At 29.0% G+C, this 22039-nt stretch overlaps 1 protein-coding gene across 2 annotated transcripts in view; it reads left to right on the top strand.

The window, feature by feature from the left end:
- The first annotated feature begins 1088 nt into the window (after positions 1-1088).
- LOC132753474 (glutamate receptor ionotropic, NMDA 2B-like) overlaps positions 1089-22039 on the top strand; it is a 61422-nt gene continuing 40471 nt past the window's right edge. The window contains exon 1 of one of the 2 annotated variants that reach the window (XM_060743958.1): positions 1089-1148. The gene's annotated coding sequence lies outside the window, so the exon portion shown is untranslated. The remainder of the gene's footprint in view (positions 1149-22039) is intronic. The other variant, XM_060743957.1, reaches the window with a different exon arrangement.

The following is a 22039-nucleotide window of genomic DNA, read 5'->3' as shown; positions in this document are numbered from 1 at the left end:
AAACCTGGCTGTTATTGTTTATCTTGCAGCATTAGTATTTTGGTATGTGTCAATTAAAATGTCAATATATGTATTTGAGTGCTACCCTGCAATAAATGTTTTATTATATAGTCATTGTTTAAAAGTCAGATTGCAAATAATTTTAATATCATCATGACAATTTTGGTATACAGATAAAATGTGATCAAATTTTATCCAGCATTTTTTCCAATATTAAACCAAAGAAAATGTATTGTAATGTTTACACATTTGTTTTGAACAGTTAACACCAGTTCTGCAATTTCCGCTAAGGACGTATTTAGTTTTTGAAACTCTTTGATGCTGGTAAATGTCTTAAATGTGTTTGTGTGCTTCAAATATTGAATCAGAGTGCGTATATTTATCAGGCATTAGACATTATATAAGGCTCAACATGTCGTAAAAGCAAACAGATGATTAATAAATAACTGACTGCTGAGTACATTCGTTAACTGTGTTTTAACTTTATTTGAAATTTTTTTAAGTATTTGCACCATTAATATTTCAATAATTGTTCTAAATTGGAGTATTAAAGTTGCAGAAATATGATTTTAAAAAACATTTTCCGAAGGTCGTAGCGTAGTGCAGAAATATACCTTACGTTGCATTTAGCGGACGCAACAGACAATAAATAATTTTGAAGGTCATTTTTTAAACTATTTTGAAATTTCAGTGTACATTAATTACTGTTTAAAGGCGAACGCGACAAAACATTATTGTCAGTATTTTTCTTTATTTCATTTTCAATATTATATACATGTATATAAAAAAACAAGAATAGAATATGTATAGATTTACACAAGAATTTGTCAGTTTATCCTTAACTGCATTGGTTCGCATTTAGGTTCAAATACTGTAATGCTGGCTAATTACTTAAATATGAAGATTGTATCAGGGAAACATGAATTTTTATTTTAGATTAGTTTGATCGGCATATATCTCTTAACAGCGTTTAAAGGTCTATGCCGTATTTAACACCGGAATTTATTTTCTTTCAGGTCTTACATTATCATGATGTTTTTCAACTTTCCATGGAGAACAAGTCAGTGCAGATACATCGGAAAATACTAGTAAAAGCCTTTTTACATGAGCAGACAGAGAAACGATACAAGAAATATAACCAGATTTAGGTAAATAGCATTTTAAAATCACGATTGTTAACCTGTTCAGTTCTGTCGTTCACCCAAGTAAGCTATAATTCCCTTTGTTAGCATAAACGATATAATTTGTACTTATAACTTTGCAATAAAAGATGACCCAAAAACAAGACAGTTTCAGTATCAGTAGTATACACTAAAGACTGGAGTAGTATTTTCACTTTAATCAACAAGACTTTGTAAGACAATTGAGTGATAATGTGTTTTGTGTTTCATAATAAATAAACTACATATCATTTGTTAGTATGTCGATATTGACAAGAATATTTGACAAGTCAATTTATCCCAAGAGGACCGAACATGTATCTGCCTTTGGTAACAAAGTATGCACTGGTATGACGTTTTATTAACTGATGCATTCATTAGTTTTATATTGATCGATATTTTTCAAAACCACGAATTGAAAAATCGGATAACGATATGAGGAAATTCAAAAATAAACATTGAATTAAAAGTACTAATTCAAAATAAAATGTTATTTGTCTAACATTATTTACAGTCATTTATTTTTAGTTACAAAGGAGAAAACAACAGTAACTTATAGGCATTTAGGTAAAATTAAAATAGCACAGTATAACTTGATTAAAATGGGCATGATATGAGGCACATTTTAAGCAAACTTAAATGGGGGTCATTGCACTCGTTTTCGTGTGATCTGTTTGACTCATTTACCAATAAATAAGTGTATTTGGTAAAGTGTATATTAGATGTATTTTCATCACTTTGTAATAAAGTGAAGAAGAAATGTTTTCGTTTTAAAACATTGCTACTACAAAAGATAAAAATATGTAACAGTCCTCAATATGTTTTATATGATATGTGAACAATACTAATGGAATGCAATATCCCCTCATAACAAGACATAGGTGTACTTCCCTATTCTTGAATGATTTGTCCTCTAAAATATATTCACTTTTAGGACATCGTTTTAGTTTATTTATTCAATGTTTTTAATTTGGCATGTGTTATAATATGAAGGTACAAGAAGTAAAACTGCCGGTAGTCTAATATGTCGCCTTGATTTTGGATCCTTTCTTTACTACATTGTAATTATATGAGATGAAATTTAAAGCTTTGGTCCGTTTTAAGTCATTTTCCTGTACTTTGTCTTGATAGAATGTTGTTTTATGAGAATGTACATCATTATGTTGCTTTCGTTTACTAAAGAGCTAGACAAACATATCATCCTCAAAAGAGAACATTATTATCAATATCATGGGTGAAACAAAAGGTTATTACAACAATATTCCCTTAGACTCCATATGTCTAGGTTGTGCAGTAAGAAAGTAAACATAAGACATTAATGAACGCCGGCATGACACAAAACAACACACAACGCCATTGACTGTTTTTCAAATTTACATTTTGAATTATTTAAGTTTTTCATTTCTTTAGCTCTTGAAATAAATAGAAAACTTCTGAAGTTTGGTTATGGTTACATTTTAATCTATATTTCATCATTTCAATAGTAATTCTTTTTAATTCTTAACGTCATTGACAACTTTAACATCTTTTAACGTCATTTTTAAAATGACTTTAAGGATTGTTTTTAATTTCATAGTGATAATGCGTCATAAAACCAGACATTCAAACCAACTAGTCCAAATGAGGGTAATTCCTTTATTATTTGTGCTGTTGATATTTAAATATAAAACAGAATTTCAATATAACAAAATTAAGGATAAAAACTATGTACAGCTATATAACCTGCTTCTTTTCTAACAGAAATGTATCCTTTGCTTGTATAGTGAACGATATCTGGTGTGTTTGGACCTTTTGATCAATAAATAATGTAATTTCTGCCATTTAATCGAATTTAATGCGTATATCCGAGTATTTATATAGATTAAAGACGATAGGTCTCTCATAATCAGACTATACTGTGTATATAATGGTTTTAAGCCATTTACTTTCACCAGGAATTATCTATGTTTGCAAATTGTGAGACATTCCCGCGAATATTAGTGAAACCTTCAATTTACACCGTGCTTAAGCAAGGTTTAATGGAATGGTATAATGAATGAATGAATGATTTATTACAGCTTAATTGATTCCCGTACTCATTCATTGTATATTTTAGTGAAACCTTCAATTTACAACGTGCTTAAGCAAGATGTAATGGAATGGTATAATGAATGAATGATTTATTTAAGCTTATTTTTCCCGTACTCATTCATAGTAGTATGATATATAACTATTATGTTGTTGTTGTGTTTTTTAATGACTGATTTCTTAAAAGAGAATTATTGTTGATTCATTTTTCTTAAGTAATTGTTAGTGTAGTGAGGGTTGCTGTTGTTTTTATTAGTCCTTCTGGTAAACTGTCACTTGTACAGTTTTGAAAAACATGTGTTTCACATACAAGTTGATGTAATTAGAAGTAAGAGACAAGAAGGTATTATATTAGAAAAAAAATACGTAAGCATTATTTAACCTTTGGTACAGCATATATTTTGTTTCTTATTTAATTTATCAAGATTATTGTACGAAAATCATAATTGAAGCTTAATTCAACAACCTCTTGTTTCAAATAAATCATCAATTACTGTTATATTTAGGTTCATTTCCAATATCTTTCTTTTCTATTATCTAAAAATCGAAACCATTATCTCTAATTGCGAAGAATGTAATAAGGGCGGTACTATTTAATATGAATATTAAATAGAAAATGTTTTTATTAAGTGCATAGTTACGCCCTCTAGTCAACAAAACCTAAAATATGATGGATGTTATACTCTTTGTGATGCTAATGGGTGTTTACATTGAAAACACTATACATATGTTGGAAAAATATAAGAGTTCTTACATCAAACGCACATGCAATTTAAGGTTTTTGTGGAAAGAAATGTGTTTCCCGTGTGCAAGTGGATATGATGTAGGAGAATATAATTTATTTTAACTGTCTATTTTCTTTGTACACTTGATATTATTTAAACACTGCGATAATGAGAGCTTGCGTATTTCTACAAGGTTCTGTTTCAATTAAACTTATTAACAGAGAGTTGCATAATACAACTTGCCCAATATTTGAGTACATACTACAAGACGGTTACTGCAAAAATACGATAACCTTTCTTTTGCAGTTTACTAAGCAATCATACTATCTGTATCGAAATCACAATAACTATTACAGTTATTTAAATGTGTGTAATCATTCACTTCGCAATGTTACGAGGTGACTTCTTTCTTTTTCTTTTGATATACTGCTGTAAAAGAACGAAGTCCACGGTAATAACATAAAATCATAATTTGTATCTGACAGATGAATGTTAACGAGGTACGTGATTTCATTTTAGCAATGTTAAAATTGTTTAAGTTTGCATTTAAGGATGATATCTGACCAAAGAATCGTAACTGGATAAGTAAGTATGTTTAAACGAATACAACCAGACAAAAATGCAATTGTTTTAAAGATGTACACTCTCCTTTTAGTTGATATAGAAGACATGAACTGTATTTGGGCAAGGGAAATTTGATTATGACAACCACGCTACAGTAAACTCTATTCCATGTCAATCAAACTGAATTATAAGACAGACTGCAACTCTACTCAAATAATTTATCTGATTTATTTGTTTCTCTTTGTCACACAAGTTTGTATCAGAATGTATTTAGAGTTTTCATATTTAATTCTAACAGTTTATTCAAATGTATCCTGCTTATATGTAATATGTTGCAAAAGGCGATTTATACAACAATAAATAATGTAATCATAAACTCACGGATGTTTCGTCTCAGAGGAAGTCTTGGAAATATTCTTTGTAACATATTGTTCTTGTAGAAACCTCTATTATTATGTTTTACCTTGTTTGAGAAGATTTCTTGTCTTGTAAGGATTATCAAACAAAAAAGATCGTAATAAAAATAAAAACCCAACTTTTTTCTTGAAATGGCAAAATTTGATAAAAGTTTCATGCAAATTTACATTCAATACAACACGTTTTGGTTTAATTTTAGTTGAAAAGATGCAATTTCATTCCATCGGCATGCAATTTTTACACGTTATAGAATTTATTTGACATTTTGCAATTCAGTTATGTTTCAGTAAGAAAATGGGAGAATTTTTATAGCATGTTGCACATTGGATTTGGTGATGTAACATAAATCATGTACATGACAAAGTAGTGACGTTAATTCTTAATCATAGCGAAACCAGGGTTTTACTCCCGGACAAAATAAGGTTTAATAAGAAATCATAATAAAAAGTAAAAATTAAGAGGAAATCAAAATTTTAGTATTTCATTTATCATTATCTAAGTTTTTTCCAAGGAATAATAAATGTAGTCAGTGCAGTCTCTAATTTAAGATATTGCTACATTGCTGACGCATTCGGTTCTTTGAAATGTCAGTTGATTATGTACTTTTTATATTAGAAAACAAACATTGTAATTGAAGTTTTTTTTCTTGCGTATTTTAAAAGAATTAAATGTACGAAAGTAGCTTTAATAAATAAGTTTTCTCAACTCTTTCCAAAGTCAAGTCCCACAATTGCCAAAGAAGTGTCTTGAGTTGCAGGCAATGTTTACATAGCGCTGAACATATACAATTGAGCTTAACAACTTAAAATTATCTATCAATTCATCTATTGGTTTACTACAGTAACTCTTTAATTTTGCTTAAAAGCAGTTGGGAGACGTTATGTCATTTAGAACGACAGATACCGCACAGTCTTATATCCTGCTGTCGCATGTATTTTATTTTGCATTGCTTCTTTCCCATTTTAGCGAAAAATTTGTATTTGCAAGTATCACAGAAAAAACAACAAGGAACGTTTCGCAACAAAAACATAACATGTTTTACAAGAAAACAGATACTTTGTTTCCTTAATGCACTTCAGCTTCACTTACACAATTAAAAAGAAATATAAGCTGAATTTTAATTAACACCGTTCCTGATAATGGATGATTTAATGACTACATTAATGGCTTCGGTGTAAAAGAAAAGATATAAACATTGTGTATTTGATAGTAAGCTCAGATAATTTCTCCTAAAAGTTCTAAACTTATTTTGTTGCATCTCTTTATTATATTTCTATATCTCTGTTGACGTTGATAGAATATTACTAATTATTGCTGTTGTCAATTATATCTTGGATAAAATGTTAAATTACATCAGTTATTATCATAACTTTTTACAGGCGAGTTCAGTGGAGTTCTTTGACTCTAGATTTTACACGCTGCATTTATAGTAACGATTATACTATCTAAGTACTTTGTCAGTTAACTTTTTAAGTCAAAAGAAATCTTTAGTTAATGTCATATAGTACATTTCTCAGCTTTCAACAATATGTGGTAACTTTATTTTATCAAAATGCTTTAACCAAATATTCTTAATTTGTCAGTGAAATTAAAATTGAAATAGTCTAATATAAATTGTCAGTAAAATTAGAAATGGAATAGTCTAATACAACTTAAATTTCTTAATTCTACACATTGTAAATGACATGACTATGTTTATTGCATTAGAACGCAATCAAATTCTCACACAATTAATGCTTTTGCAAATGAGGGCTTGAAACTGCAATAATTCGTGGCAAATTTCTCACATTGCTTTATTGCAAGAAATAATTTTTAATTTAATTATTTGTCCATAAGATTACGGCAAGTTCTGTTACATTCATGTTTGTTAAGTTATGTTTCGTTTCGATTGGTCTAAAATGGGCAAAGATTGCAAAAATATGCCAAATATTGATACAAACGAAAGGAATCTATCATTTTGGGTGTTCTTATCGAATATTCCTTGCAAAGGAAACTGATATTGTTTTATATCTCAAATATTTAATATGAACATTACGCTGTTATGCCTGATAGTATATGAATAACACATGGGTTTGTGGGTAACAGTAAAAATACCATCCCGAGGCAAATACTGTTACCCGAGGCGTTGTATTTAAAATAACATAACATAACGTAACATAATTAACATAACATTTTATATATTAATCTTCATAAGAGATATTCAAATTAAGCACTTTTTACGAAATATCAGAAAAAGTACAATTTAGGCACTGAAAAAATGATTTTTACTCTGACTCTTGTTCCCTGGTGAGCTTCGAATTGTTAGAAACAACTTTCAATGTGAAGAAATACAGATAGGAATGGATTTAAATAATTTGAGCTTGACGTATTGATAAATTTTAATTGTCGGTATAATATTGCTATTCGATTATACTAATTTATCTTGACATTTTGTGCGTGTAATGTTATAATAAGAAAATGCATTTGTCAGGCACAACATTTCGTTATTTCCGCTTTGTCTATGAGAAGATTAAAAATATGTCTCTGACAAAAGAATCGTCTGTATCTGTATATTAGAATTGTCTGCTATAGTGTATTAAATATATATTTGATAATACGGGAAATGATCGCGATTGTCAAGAGAGCAAATCGTTGCCTTCATATTTACTCTTTTTTTTAATTATAATATGTGATAATATTTCATTATACAAATGTAAATGTTTATTATAATGAAACGAATAATAAAACACGTTTCCAAATTCTTTCTATTATAATTGTAGATTATATTGAGGAGGTATTTGCTTTAATTTTGCATTTAAAGATGGCAGTGTTTGATACTTTCGCATAGTTTTATGTTTAATTAGCAATTATGTAACATGATTAACCATTTCCAAGTTTAACAATATGTTTTTATTGTCTTTTGTTAGCTCTTCTCTTTGTTTAATTTTAGTCTTATCTGTTTTCCTTTTATGAACGGTGTTTTTTATGACATTTCTTGTTAAAATATTCTTATCCTGATTTTGGTGTGTTGATGGGATTAAATATTTGTTTGTCATGTATTTATAATGGTATAAGGTATAAATATCTCATTTCAATTTAATGTTTCATTTTGTAAACACAATACATTATTTACATATTAACATTGTTATGACATTTTTAAAATTTCAGTAAATCAAATTTCAAATTAATAAGATTGTTTTCTTTATTGCAAATTATCTGGGACAACAGTTTGCTTAGAGCCGCACCAATTAAACTTAGAAGTCGTCTCATAACTTGTGTTTACCTAAGAAGATGTAAAGTTTAGTGTATTAACAAGAATTCTTAGGAGAACACAGAGGAATGTTTCGCAGACAGGCGGATATATATCATCGCACACAACAAGCTAATAATTCAGTTCACATCTAAAGGCACTCTGAGGATGTCGTTACATGCGCTAATATTAAGACTGATGTATTATTTCCATGTTCAGAGATAAATTGGTTATGTATGCAGTTCTTTTGTTCCTTGGAGGAAGCCATGAAAATATATTGCACATTTTTCGGTATCGATGTTGAGTAGTTCTCAAAAATGATATTTTTTCTGCAGGAATTATATTTTAAGGTGTAGTTGGTATAATTATCTCATAATAAACAGATTTTAAGATTTAAAGGTACGTTTATTAAATCTACTTTGACTTTTTCTTAATCTGTAAAACATTAAAATAGCAAATTTTAAATATATTATAAGAAAATCATATTAATAATTTGATATTATTGTGAAATGTCTGGAAGTCTACCAATTTTCAAGCAATTATATAAAAGAAAAAAAAAGAAACTGTTCGTTATTTATTTGGTTCTTTGTCTATGTAACACTAGAGAACTAAGCCTAAAAAATAATCACTCAAACGTTATGTCCATATTGTACGCATATTTTCTTCATCTTTAATTTTTCAGGAACAAACATGTCCCGTGGTATACTACAATTTATTAACATGTGATGTTTGGAGAACATTGATCAGAACTAACTATCAATATTTCCTAATTTACAAACAAAATCACCAGACTGTATGTTTTAATATTTGTGTACTCGTATTACTAATAAACATACAAAATCACTTTTCAAAGCGAGTTTTGTTGTAAATGCAAAAATGAAATTGTTCATGATTATTTCCCATCACTTCAATAACTTATAGGCAATAACATTACTCGTATGTTTCCAATGATCTATGGTTACAAAATCTATTTCGATCAAAACTATAAAAGAAACCCCGGCTTTTCGTGTATTGTCCAGTAATCAATAAACTTGTACTTCGGCTTTGTTTATAATGTAAATGAATTACACTTTTGCATTCTTTCCATGTACCATTATTGTCTGACAAAGCCTCTGTCATACATACTTTTTAGGTTATTTCCGGTTTGTCTGTAGGAACATTGTACGGTGAATCTTAAAGAAGAATTGTCTAAAGAAGTAAATCAGACTACGAAATGACATAGGAAATTCCGTTAAGAATTATTGTCCTTCAGATAGAAATAAAGCTAAATTTATGTCACCATGCTCTTTAATTTATTCCAGGCTACACATTAGTTGGCAAAAATCACTCATTCAGTTAGTCATATGTATTTAAAAAAAACATTCGTTATAGAAATTTGTTTTAAAAGTATTTTAAAGTCTACAAACTGCGCAGGGGAAATACTGTTTATTTCAACATGGGACAAGGATTTTTGTCAGACACAATCCAATTGTTTTTAATCAGTTCTCTTTACTTCCACTTGAACAAACAACCCACACTTTAGCTTTTGTCAAAATTGGCATGAACCCTTTTTCAGGTTGATCAAATTTGCTTTTATTACTCATTGTATTTTCAAAACTTATTACAATTTTATTGCTGAAATTGTATATGATAGCTCAATGAAGCACTTTGATATTGCTTTCTTTAACTAGAGAACCCGTTTCCATACATATAAGGAATCCTGTTTTCATTAACTACTTAACAAGTCATCGATTGAAGGAGTATCTCTGTATAAGTTGTAATATCAATTTATTATGTTAACCTTTTTATCTTTGATATTCAGGTCTTCGTATAACCAAAGTTAAGTTCATTTTTACGTTTAGTATGTCCTAGACCCAAAATGGAATTTATAACTTATAGCAATACAAGGAATCTTCTTTTTTTAATTAACTGGCTACTAAGCGCACAAAGGAGAAAAATGTTAATGGTTAATGGATATATTAATGTTTGCATAACAAATAAAATGATGATCGAATAAATGTTATAGTTCATCACAACAATTGCCCATGTACATAATTTGTTCAATGTCTTATTGGAAATAATTCTGTTTCATAGGAAATAATTCTGTTTCACAAATTCAAATAAAGCCGGGTATTTGTGTTAATATCAAGATAAAATAAAAGGCTGTGCCTGTTTTACTCTACTCGTGTCATAATGTAAATATATCATAACAATACGTGAGATCTCCCTATTTCCCTAAGAGTCATCGACAAGCATGCTGCAGTTTATTGTCAGTTAATCATATAGAGCTAAATGCGGCTTCCATTTAACGTTGTTAGTTTAATTTTTGTTATTAGGTTGTTGTTTTTTTGTTTTTTTTGTTATGTTTTTTGGGGGTTTTTGTTGTTGTTTTTTTGTGTTTTTTTTTTTTTTTTTTTTTTTTTTTTTTGGGGGGGGGGGGGGGTGGTGTTCGCTGTTTTATTTCTTTTTGTTTGTTTTTTTTATTTTGTTTGTTGTTTTTACTAGAAAAAATCCTTATTGCTTCCGATTATCATATGCTACATACAGCACTCACATTCTACGTACATTTTAAACAGAGGTCAAACTTTGCAAAAATAACCCCTTACTGCGTTTGTTAAAGATATACTATGCTCATCTTTGAGTAAAATATTTTTATCTTAGGAATGTATTGAAATATATGAAATTCTTACTAAATATCTTTAATTTGAATAAAGTAATGAAAAACTATGTATGGGAAGCTGCATTTCCTATTAGGGGTCAAGTAAAGTTGGTTTTGTCTTTAAAAAACTGCCAGTTTTTTAATGACACTAAATATTCATATTGTTACCACCTATAGTGTGTAGAATTCAAAATATAACATATCTACGTTAAATGAAGTCGAAACATGTTTATGTTATACATACAAAGAGACTGTGTAGCAATTATTAATATTTTTTTAAATAAAATTTGAGCATAGTATATCTTTAAGCAGTAGAAATATGATGATTAATACTGCACAATCAGTCCTTAATCGCACATAAGATATAAATTATTCCTTGAATCTTTTTGTTTTCTTTAAATCTTAATATATTTTTCTCTCGTTTGACTTTCTTGAAATAACTTTACTCATCTGAAGGCATAAAACTTTAAGGATTCTTTGAACTATTCAGATTCATATTTTACTTCCATCAATTTCAATTTCTATAACTGAATTGCTTGTTTATTACAAGAGAATTATGTCATAATTGATTATGATTGACATTTACAATACTCATAACTATAAAACCTCTTTAAAATGTCTTCACATTAACTGACATTTACCTATTGAACACCATTAAGCCTATTAGGTTGCAATATTCTTGAAATGCTTATTCAAGCTAAATAAACAACAAAACGTCCTATAGAAAGGGCAAACATGTGTTTTAATACGTTGAAATAATGAATAAGAATCTGTGTAATATGTGAGAAATTCATCACTTGAATAAAACAATGCTAAATATGTAATGATTTGTGATGGTAGCAAAATGTAATCATAGTTGTACAAATGTATTGAGCTCAATTCAATGAACTGAATATATATAACAGTACTTATTTCCAAATCGTCAAGAAGCGAAAGATGGCTCGACTATGTGGCCAATTAATAATTTTATAAAAATGTTACAAGACTATAAAAGATGCTTTTAAACAATAAAAATTACTAACATTAGGATATGTTCTTCTTACATTCCAGTATTCCACAATTATTCGATATTGCGCATAACCTTATAACCCTTTTGCATAAAAGTGATGTATTTCCGTCTCATATTATATTTAATATTAGATCATTCGTACCAATAACTGTTTAAATATTTGTTTTAAGTTTATTTATTTGAATGATTAACGGCGAGTTGAAATAATTTCTAACAAAGTTTTGGAGTAGACCAAAGTACTGTGTTATTATTAGTACTGTATCTGTAATAGATTATCCTTGATTATCCAATTCACTTTATTTATTTATGAAATTGGTGTTTTGTCACTAGGTTCAATATATTTGTATCGTCTCAGGGTAGTTTTCGTTTGAAAATAGAAAAGACTAATATATCCGCTAAGAAGCGCAATGTTCTTGTTATTTGATATATTCATTTAAATACAGTATATCAGAACAAAGTCAATGATATATTTTATTCTAAGTTGTATATTCAAAAGGCATTAGCGGGAACTATCTCGATGTCTTTATGGAATTCAACAGGCTTGATTGTATATTGTAGAAAGTTGTAAATGACGATTTTGTGAAATGTGAAGGAACCAAAAACGTTTCTCTGATTTTAAACAAATTACTTTTGCATCAAATATGTGCCGACAAGTTTTCGTTTAAGCACATTTCTTAAACAAAATAAGATTAAATATCAACAGGAATTTAATTACCCTGTTTCCTGATACAGAAGAGTCTTCCAATTACAAAATTGTGATGGTAATTACTGTGCAGAGAAACAAGGGTTATATGGAGAATTTTATGTCAAGTTGATGTATCTGGCCTTAGTATAATAAAGTGATTGTCATACTACTGTTCTTTCAATAGTACTTTGGAACAGCCACCTTTAGAATTTTATGACTTATTTTTTTTTAATACTAGATGAAAGATACACAGATATAAGTGCGAGAGTTAATTGACAATGTGCAAGTATAAGGAACGTACATATAATCTCAATCGGGGAATGCTTTGTGACATGCATATTTATTTTAAATAAGTGTAATCCACATTATTACTTCACGGGTAAATGTCCAAGCCTTGATCTTACAGATGTTTGTTTTATTAACCTTTATTTTCTTTCAGGTCTTATATCTTGCCGTTTTTCTACTTTCCTTGGACATCTAGTCAGTGCAGATACACTAAAGAAACGATACTTGATATATACCGATATTTAGGTAAGTAGCATTTTTATAAGCAGGCCTTGAAAAAAAATCGAAGAACAATTCAAGGAAATACAAAAATAAACATGACTTAACATTGATTTGAAGTATTTAACTCAAATAAACTAGGAAATTAAGGCAACATCAAAACAACACAGTTTAACTTTATTAAAATATGCATGGTATCAGGCACATTTTAGCGAGCTAAAATGGGGTCTCCGCGCTCGTTTTCGTGTCATCCATCCTGTACCAATAAATGAGAGTATTTTGGTTAAAATTATATTAGATTCAATTTTCATCACTTTGTAATAAAGTTCAAAGAAATGTTTTCGTTTCAGTTTGTTTTCTTTTTTTGGTGGGGGGGTGAGGTGGGTGTACTAAAAATATAGTTAGCGGTCTTTAATATGTGTTGTACGAAGTTTAAACAATCTTATAGGACGTAATATATCTCAAAAACCAGACTAAGTGTGATAAATCTGTCTATACATGTTCTTAAATAGCCTATCCCCTAAAATGTATTCTCTTTTATAACATCGTACAAATTAATTTATTCAATCTTTTTTTCTGACCTGTGTTGAAATATGAAGGTTAAAGAAATAAAACCACCAGTAGTCTAATATGCACCTTTATTTTAAATCATTTATTTACTGATTATTTTAGGTTAAATTAAAAAAATTTGTGGCGTTACAAATATGCTTTTGGTCATTTTCCTGTATTTTTTTCTCAATAAAATGTCATTTCTGGGAACTCTCTTCATTTTGTTAACATCATTATGACTTGACACACATATCACCCAAAAACAAAAAGAAAAAACTATAATAAATATCTTAAATGAGTGAATAAAATGGTGATTATAACAATATTCTCATTAGACGTCTTATGTCTAGCTTATGCAAAAAGAATTTAGTCGCCATAAGACATTTATAGTATTAGTGCGACATAAACTAGTAAAGAAACATTCTATTTTCAATTAAGGGTTATTTTGTGCAGTTGATCTTGAAAAATAAAACAGAACTTCACTGTTAAAAATGTATATGTAGGCTAAAACTAAGCATTGCTATAGAGCCTGCTTCTTTTCTTATAGGAATTTATCCATGCTTGTATACTGAACGATATCTGGGGTGTTTGCAACTTTTGACCTATAAATCATAAATTTCTGCCATTTAATCGAATTTAATGCGTATATCCGAGTATTTACATAGATTAAAGACGATAGGTCTCCGATAACCAGATTATAAAGGGTATAATTGTAATGGTTTTAGGCCATTTACATTCGCAATGAATCAGTTATGCTTGCAAATTGTAAGACATCTCACGTATATATGCGAAGCCTACAATTTACAACTTGTCTAATCAGGATAAAATGGAAACAAATAATTAGTTATTTATTACAGCTTAATTATTTTCCTGTACTCATTCATATGATTTATAATTGTTATGCAGTTTTTCTTTTTTCTTTGAATATTTTGTTTTAATTTTATTTATTGTAGATTCAATTCCTCTTAAGTTGTTGGTAGTATAGTGAGAGTGGTTGCTGTGTAAATGTCACTGATTAACATGCAAAATATTCTGTAGCTTTCAAAGTTTTACTGTTCAAAAGTTGGCAGATTGTTAAACAATTTTTGTGTCCTCTTAAAGTGAGAGATTTGGTTGATGTCATTTCAGTGTACAAGTAAAAGGCAAGAAAGTATTGTATTAGAAAATTTAGATATGTATTCATTATTGAACCTTTCGATACCCTGCGTATATTTTGTTTATTATTTAATTTGACATGATTCTTTAAATTATGCTTACGTGCATTGTTCTTTACAATGAAAATTATAGTAGCGAAATCCAACAACGTCTTATTTCAAAGTAATTATCAATCAATTGTTATATTCCCAAGTGCAGTTTTGACATCTATGATTTTCATTAAATGAGAATTGAAACCATTATCTCTAATTACGAAGAATGTAATAAGGGCGGTACTGTTTATGTATATTCAATACAAAACGCTTTCATTAAGTGCATAGTTCTGTTATAGAGTCAACAAAACCTAAACTATGATCGATGTTTTACTCTTTGTGATGCTGATTGGTGTTTACACTGTAAATACTATACATATGTTGAAAGAATGAGAGTTCTTACATCAAACGCACATGCAATTTACGACCTGTTTGTGTTGAGAGAAATGTGTTGTTCGTGTGCAAACGGATATTACCCTCTTATCGAATGCAGGAGAAAAAAAGTTATTTTAACAGTCTGTTTCCTTTGTACCCTAGCTATTATGCAAACACTGCAATATTGAGAGCTTGCGTATTCTACAAAGCTCTTCTCCTCTTAACCTTTATAACAAAAGCTGAATAACTTCATTAACTTGCCCAATATTTGAGTACGCACTTCAACACGGTTTATGCAATAATGCGGTAACGTATCTATTGCAGTTGACCAAGCAATTATACTATCTGTTCAAATTCGAAATTATCATAATTGTATTTTAAATGTGTGTAGTTTTATTTAGCTGTTATGAGGTGTCCTCATTCTTTGCTTTACTGCTGTAGAAGTACGAAGTCCGTGGAAATAACATCAACTCATATTATGTTGCTAACTTGCCAAGACGGATCAATGTTAACGTGGTACATGATTTTATTTTAGCAATGTTAAAAGTTTTTAACTTTGCATTTAAGTTTGATATCTGAACAAGAAATCGTAACTGGATTAGTAATTATGTATAAACGAAAAAAAACAACCAGACAAAACTTCAATTGTTGTAAAGGAGTGTGTTGTGCGTTTAGTTGATATAGAAGACATGAACTGTATATAAGCTGGAAACATTCAATACGGACACAACCACACTATTGTTAATTCTATTCTATATTAATCGAACTGAATTTAAAGATACGGAACACGTTCTGCAACTGTACTCGTACGATGTATCTGATTTGTTTGATTCTCTGTGTCACATATGATTGTATCAGTACATATTTAGAGCTTTTTAATTTCATTTCTTACAGTTTATTCAAATATATCATGCTTAAATGTAATCTTTTTCAAAAAGTGATTTGTACAACCAAACACCGTCTAGAATTAGATAATGTACACATCATTTTAGGTAGGTTTTGTAGCAAAGGAACTCCTGGAATCAATCTTTATAACAAATTGTGGACATTAGTTCGTGTTAAAGCATCTCTTATTATGTTTTACCTTGTTAGAGATGATTTTAAGTTCTGTGAACAGTATCAAACAAAAAAGATCATAATGAAAATAAAAACACAACTTTAACAAGGCGAATGTCTTCGCGTCATGGCAAAATTGATCTAAAAATTTCATGCAAATTAAAATTCAATACGACATGTTTTGTTTTAATTTGGATAAAATTTGAAAAGATGCAATTTCATTCCATCGCCATGCAATCTTTACACATCATCGAATTTATTTGACATTTTACAATTCAATTTTGGATTCAATTGGATTTTTTAAATAAAGTGTACAAAAATAGCTTCATAAATAAGTTTTCACACCTGCTCCCAAAGAGATATCAATTGGCCAAAGAAGTGTTTTGAATTGCAGGCAATGTTTACATAACGTTGAACATATACAACTGAGCTTAACAACATAAAATCATGAATAAATGTATTGGTTTATTGCTTTTTAATTTAAAAGCATTTTGGAGTTGGATTGAGAGAGACGATTTGTCATTGAAAACGAAGAAGTTGCATGTTTTGTTATGTCCTGCTGTCACATAAATTTTATTATGTCCCATTTTTAGCGAAATATTCTATTCTTTTAACAAAAAAAATATTCTATAATAGAAAAGAAAGAAGCGGTTCGCAAAATCTTAACCTACAATGTTTTACAACCAAACAGAAAACAAATATCTTGTGTCCCAAATGCACTTCAGCTTCCATGAAATTAAGACGAATTTTAATTAACCTCGCTCCTGATATTGGACGATTAAATGACTTCGTTAATGACTTCAGTGTAAAAAAACAAAATGAACATGGATTATTTGATAGCAAGCTCAAATAATTACTCCTTAGAGTACTAGACTTATTCTGCTACATCTCTTTATTTTGTTTCTATACCACTGGTTTTTCTCTCTTCTTTTCTTTCTTTCTTTAGTGTGTTTTAAGGCGAAAATCCCAACGTTAATTACCTCTGTGTAAGGAAAGAGAATATGTTGTAAAGGTAATTTATCTATCTCAAAAGTAATAAACTAATTTTGTAGCATCTGTATTTCCTTAATATCAACGTTTATATTCGTGTAAGGTGTTGATAGCAGCACTGCTTATCATTACTGTTGTATCTGTTTAATATTTACTATCTGTTGGTGTAAATGTTAAGTCACATAAGAAATTGTCATAACCTTTTAACGGAGATGTTTTGTAACAGGACGGGGCAGCAAGTTATGTTTCAAGACTGGTGTTCTGCGTGATTTAGGTCTTGACGCAAAATTTCAGATCCGTTTAAAGGAGTTAGTAGTTACTGTAGTTAATGCCATTTAGTTTATTTCTCAGTTTTTAACAGTATGTGATATTAATATATATTAAAATATTTTTATGAGTTACTTTGTATGAGTTTGTCAGTGAAATTGTAATTGGGATTGTCTTATACAACTTAAATTCCTTAATTCTATACATTGTAAATGACATGACTCTGTTTATTGAATTAAGAAGCAATCACATTCTAATACAATTAACGCTTTTGCAAATGAGGGATTAAAACTGCAATAATTTGAAGCAATTATCTCACATTGCTTTATTGCAAGAAAAAAATGATTTATTTGTCCTTAATTTTGGCAAGTTCTGTTGCACCCGTGTTTGTCTGTTTGTTTGATAAGTAATGGTTCTTTAAGGTTGGTCGTCAATAGGAAATATTGCATTTTAGTAGTTCAAATTTTAATTTTTGTTATCTACTTTACTAATATGAACTGTGTTTCTCTTGTGATAGTTTTGCTTTGCTGAGCTTAAATAATTAAATAATTTTTATTGTTTTTTGGGGGGATTTTTGTTTTCGTTTTTTTTTCTTGTAAGGCATTTGGGCATTTATAATGAAATATAGAATTCATATATCATATCAATTTATTGTTTTATTTTCTAAATGTAATAAACTATTTATCATAAAATTGTTATGACTTAATTAACATTTCAATAAATCAAAATAATTAGTTTGGTTTCTTTGTTGCAAACTATTTAGAACAAAAATATTTTAGAGCTGCACCAATCAAACTTAGAATTTGCCTCCTAATTTACTTTTGCCTAGGAAAATATAATGTTCGGTGTATAAACTAGAATTCTTAGGGGAACACAGAGGAATGTTTCGCAGACGGGCGTATATATATCATCGCAAACAACAAGCCAATAATTCAGTTCATATTTAAAGGCACTCTGAGGATGTCTTTACAGGCGCTAATATTACGACTGATGTATTATTTCAATGTTCAGAGATAAATTAGGTTATATATGCAGTTATTTTGTTCCATGGAGGAAGCCATGAAAAATGTTTTGCATATCTTTCGATATAGATGTTTGTATCACAAATGTATACAAAATAGTAAATTTTATTTTACGTGAATTTAATATTTAATGTGAAATTTTGGTTTAATTATCAGATGATACAGGACATTTGTTTTTGTTCTTGTTTTCAGCCTGTGCAACACTAAAGAATTGAGTCTAATAAATAAGCACCCAGACATTATGTTGTTATATTAAGCAAATCTTTATCATCTTACATTGTGTCTGAAACTAACATGTCCAGGGGCATTTTTTAATTTATAAACAGGAGATTTTAGAGCACTTTGATCAGAATTGACTATGAATATTTCCTTATTTACAAAATGTTCATCAGACTGTATGTATTTAGTATGTTTTATATTACTTATAGTGTTCACAATCACTTTTCAGTCATTTTTGAAAGCGAGTTTGGTTGTTTATGCGAAATTTATTTTTTATGATTATTTTCCAATCACTTCAATAACTAACAGACAATATCAATAACTAATCCAATATTCTACATAAAAAGCAATATATGATAATTCTAAGTCATTGGTCACAAAATTTATTTGTGTCATCTTTAAAAGAAATACTGGCATTTCGTGTTATATCCAGTGATCAATAACCTTGTTCTTCCTTGTTTATAATGTAAATGAATTACATTTTTACATTCTGTGCATGTAACATTATTGTCTAACAAATCCTCTGTCAGACACACTTTTTATGTTATTTCCGGTATGTCTGTGGGAATGCTGTACGATGTATCTGGAATAAGAATTGTCTAAAGAAGTAAATCAGAATACTAAATGACATATGATATCCCGTTAAGGATTCTTTTCATTCAGATATAAATATAGCTAAATTTGTATCAGCTTGCCTTTGTTCAATTTGTATCTTTTTGTATACAAATAAGTGGCAAAATTTTCTCATTTCGTTATTTATATGTATTTGAAAAAACATTCGTTTAGAGAAGTTCATTTAAAAACATTAAAACGTTTACAAATAATGAAAAGGAAATAACCGTTTATAATTGAATTTATTTTTTAAATACATGAATACCTAGTGTAAATTATCTATTTTAACTTGAGACAAAAACGTAAGTCCATCACAATTGTGTTATTTTGATCAGTTTACTTTAAATTCATTTAAACTAACAACTTACACTAACTTTCTTCAAAATTGGCATGAATATCTTTCAGACTGTTTAATAGTGTCATATTGGATCTGATAGTTGGATAGCATAATTTTATATTGCTAAATTTAACTAAAGAACGCATTTACTTACATTTGTTTAGTATAGTTGAACGAATCCTGTTTGCATTAACTACTTTACAAGTCATCGTTTGAAGGAATATATCAATATTAAAACATATAGGGGCCGTTAAGTACTGTTATACAAAATGTCATCAAACATACTAGTACCCTTTTCTCTCAATGATTGACTTTAGGGTCTGCTCTTTTTACACTGCAGTATTCCACAACTATTTGCTATTGTGCATAACCTTGAAAATTCGTACCAATAATTGTTTTCACATTTTGTTTTAGTTTATTTCTTTGAATGAATAACGATGACTAAGTGCAATTATTTTCGTATGTTTTTGTACCTACAAAGTTTGAGAAAAGAACAGTGTACTGTGTAATTACCAGCACTGTATCTGTAATAGATAATTATTCAATTTCCTCAATAAGTTTTACGAAATTGGTGTATCGTCACTAGGCTCAATATATTTATATCCTCTTAGGGTAATTTTGGTTTGAAAAATAGAAAAGAATGATATATACCCGCTAAGTCATTCAAATACTTCATTCAATGGTATAACTATTTGGCATATTCATTTTAATACAGAATATCAGAACAAAGTCAATCATATATTTATTTTTAAGTTGTATATGCATTATTAATGGCATTAGCAGGAACTATCTAGATGTCTCTTTGAAATTCAACAGGCTTGTTTGTTTATTGTAGAACATTGCACAGAATAGTTTTCTTAAAATGTGAAGGAACCAAATTTACATTCCGAATTGCTAATAAGATTAATTTGACTTTTCGTATTTCGTTTGTCAAAGTGGTTACTAGTTAACTAGTTATTTTGAACGGTATAATGATAGATGATGAGTTTAGAAACTTACTCTTGCCATATGTATTTGAATGTGCATGTTAATGTGATACGATGAAATTACATTAGAGGAGGACTGACATGATGCAAACATCAAACGGATGCATAATGGAGCAAGTCTAAGTGAGAGATATGACCTTATTATTTCTAATTATTAATTCATAATCTTTCGCCAGTGGTAAATTATTACTTTGCCGTTAAAACCATTACAAAAACAACATGACATATAAAAAGTACACATAACGTTACAAATAATCCTGACTATTTAAAACGCTTGTCTAATCTTAAACAAAGTATTTTACATCAAATAAATGCCAACAAGTTTTCGTTTAAGCACATTTCTTGACAAATAAAGATGAAATAATAACAGGAATGTAATTACCCTGTTTCCTGACAGAAGAAAAGTTTTCCAATTACACTATCGTGATGGTTATTACTCTGCAGGAAAACTTTGGTAGCATAAAGAATTTACTTATTTATGTATTTGATAAGTGATTTTGTAACATCGTATTCTGAGTCTCGTTTAATGTTTGCATTATCACGATGTGCCACACACATTACTGCTGATTAACAATTGTTGTTCATTTACACCTCGAAGAAATTTTAAGTTAAATAAAAGAGACATTTAAAAGATCTAATTAGAATATAGTTACAATAGAATTACGATGAATGGCTAGAAACTGTTACGCACTGATATAATTCACAGGAAAAGCTTTCGAAAATTGAATTACTAAACATAATATAAAGTATTTTTTGCAGTGAAATTAATCAGATTTTTTGAAGATACAAACTTTTATTTTTACAGGATTACAAGTTTGTAAGCTTTATTTTACAATGAAGAAAAAGTCTCGAAAAAGGATGATTCCTCGGAATAAATGTAAACAAGAATATAATATGAAAATTGCAGACTCGGACTAATTCAGTCTGCTCACTACAGAAAATGTAGAAGGGCAACATTTTTCACGCCTTAAGCACCGGCTTAAGCGTTATTCAATCCTAAACTCTAACCCTCTTTAAATATGTATAAATAAAAATTTCAATATTTGTTCATTATCATTATTATTATTATTATTATTATTGTATCACTTTAAACATTTTTTTTGGCATTTATCATATAACATATGCTGTTATGACCTCATTAAAGGGGATAAAGATTTGCCCTTGATCGTCTACTTGCTGTCAAGTTATCAAGTTGTTTTGATGTCACTCTGACAAGATTTCTTTCCGTAGACTGACAAAACAGTAAAATGTGGGGACATCTGTGGCCTATGGACACATTTTTAGCTTTATAATATATACTTTCAGATAATGGTACATTATCGTTCATTTTGACCTTAAAAGCATTACTGCAAGATTTCTCTTGAGATCACAGAAGAATTATTATTGACAGTCTAATGTGTCATTTCACACTAAAAGTGTTTATTATCTGGTAATTTGTGGT

The sequence above is a fragment of the Ruditapes philippinarum genome, unplaced genomic scaffold (genome assembly GCF_026571515.1).
Source record: "Ruditapes philippinarum isolate M1 unplaced genomic scaffold, ASM2657151v2 ctg677_1_1_1_1, whole genome shotgun sequence".
Taxonomy (NCBI): Eukaryota; Metazoa; Mollusca; class Bivalvia; order Venerida; family Veneridae; genus Ruditapes; species Ruditapes philippinarum.
Note: the sequence above shows the minus strand (reverse complement) of the source record. Positions and strands in the feature narration are given on the sequence as shown.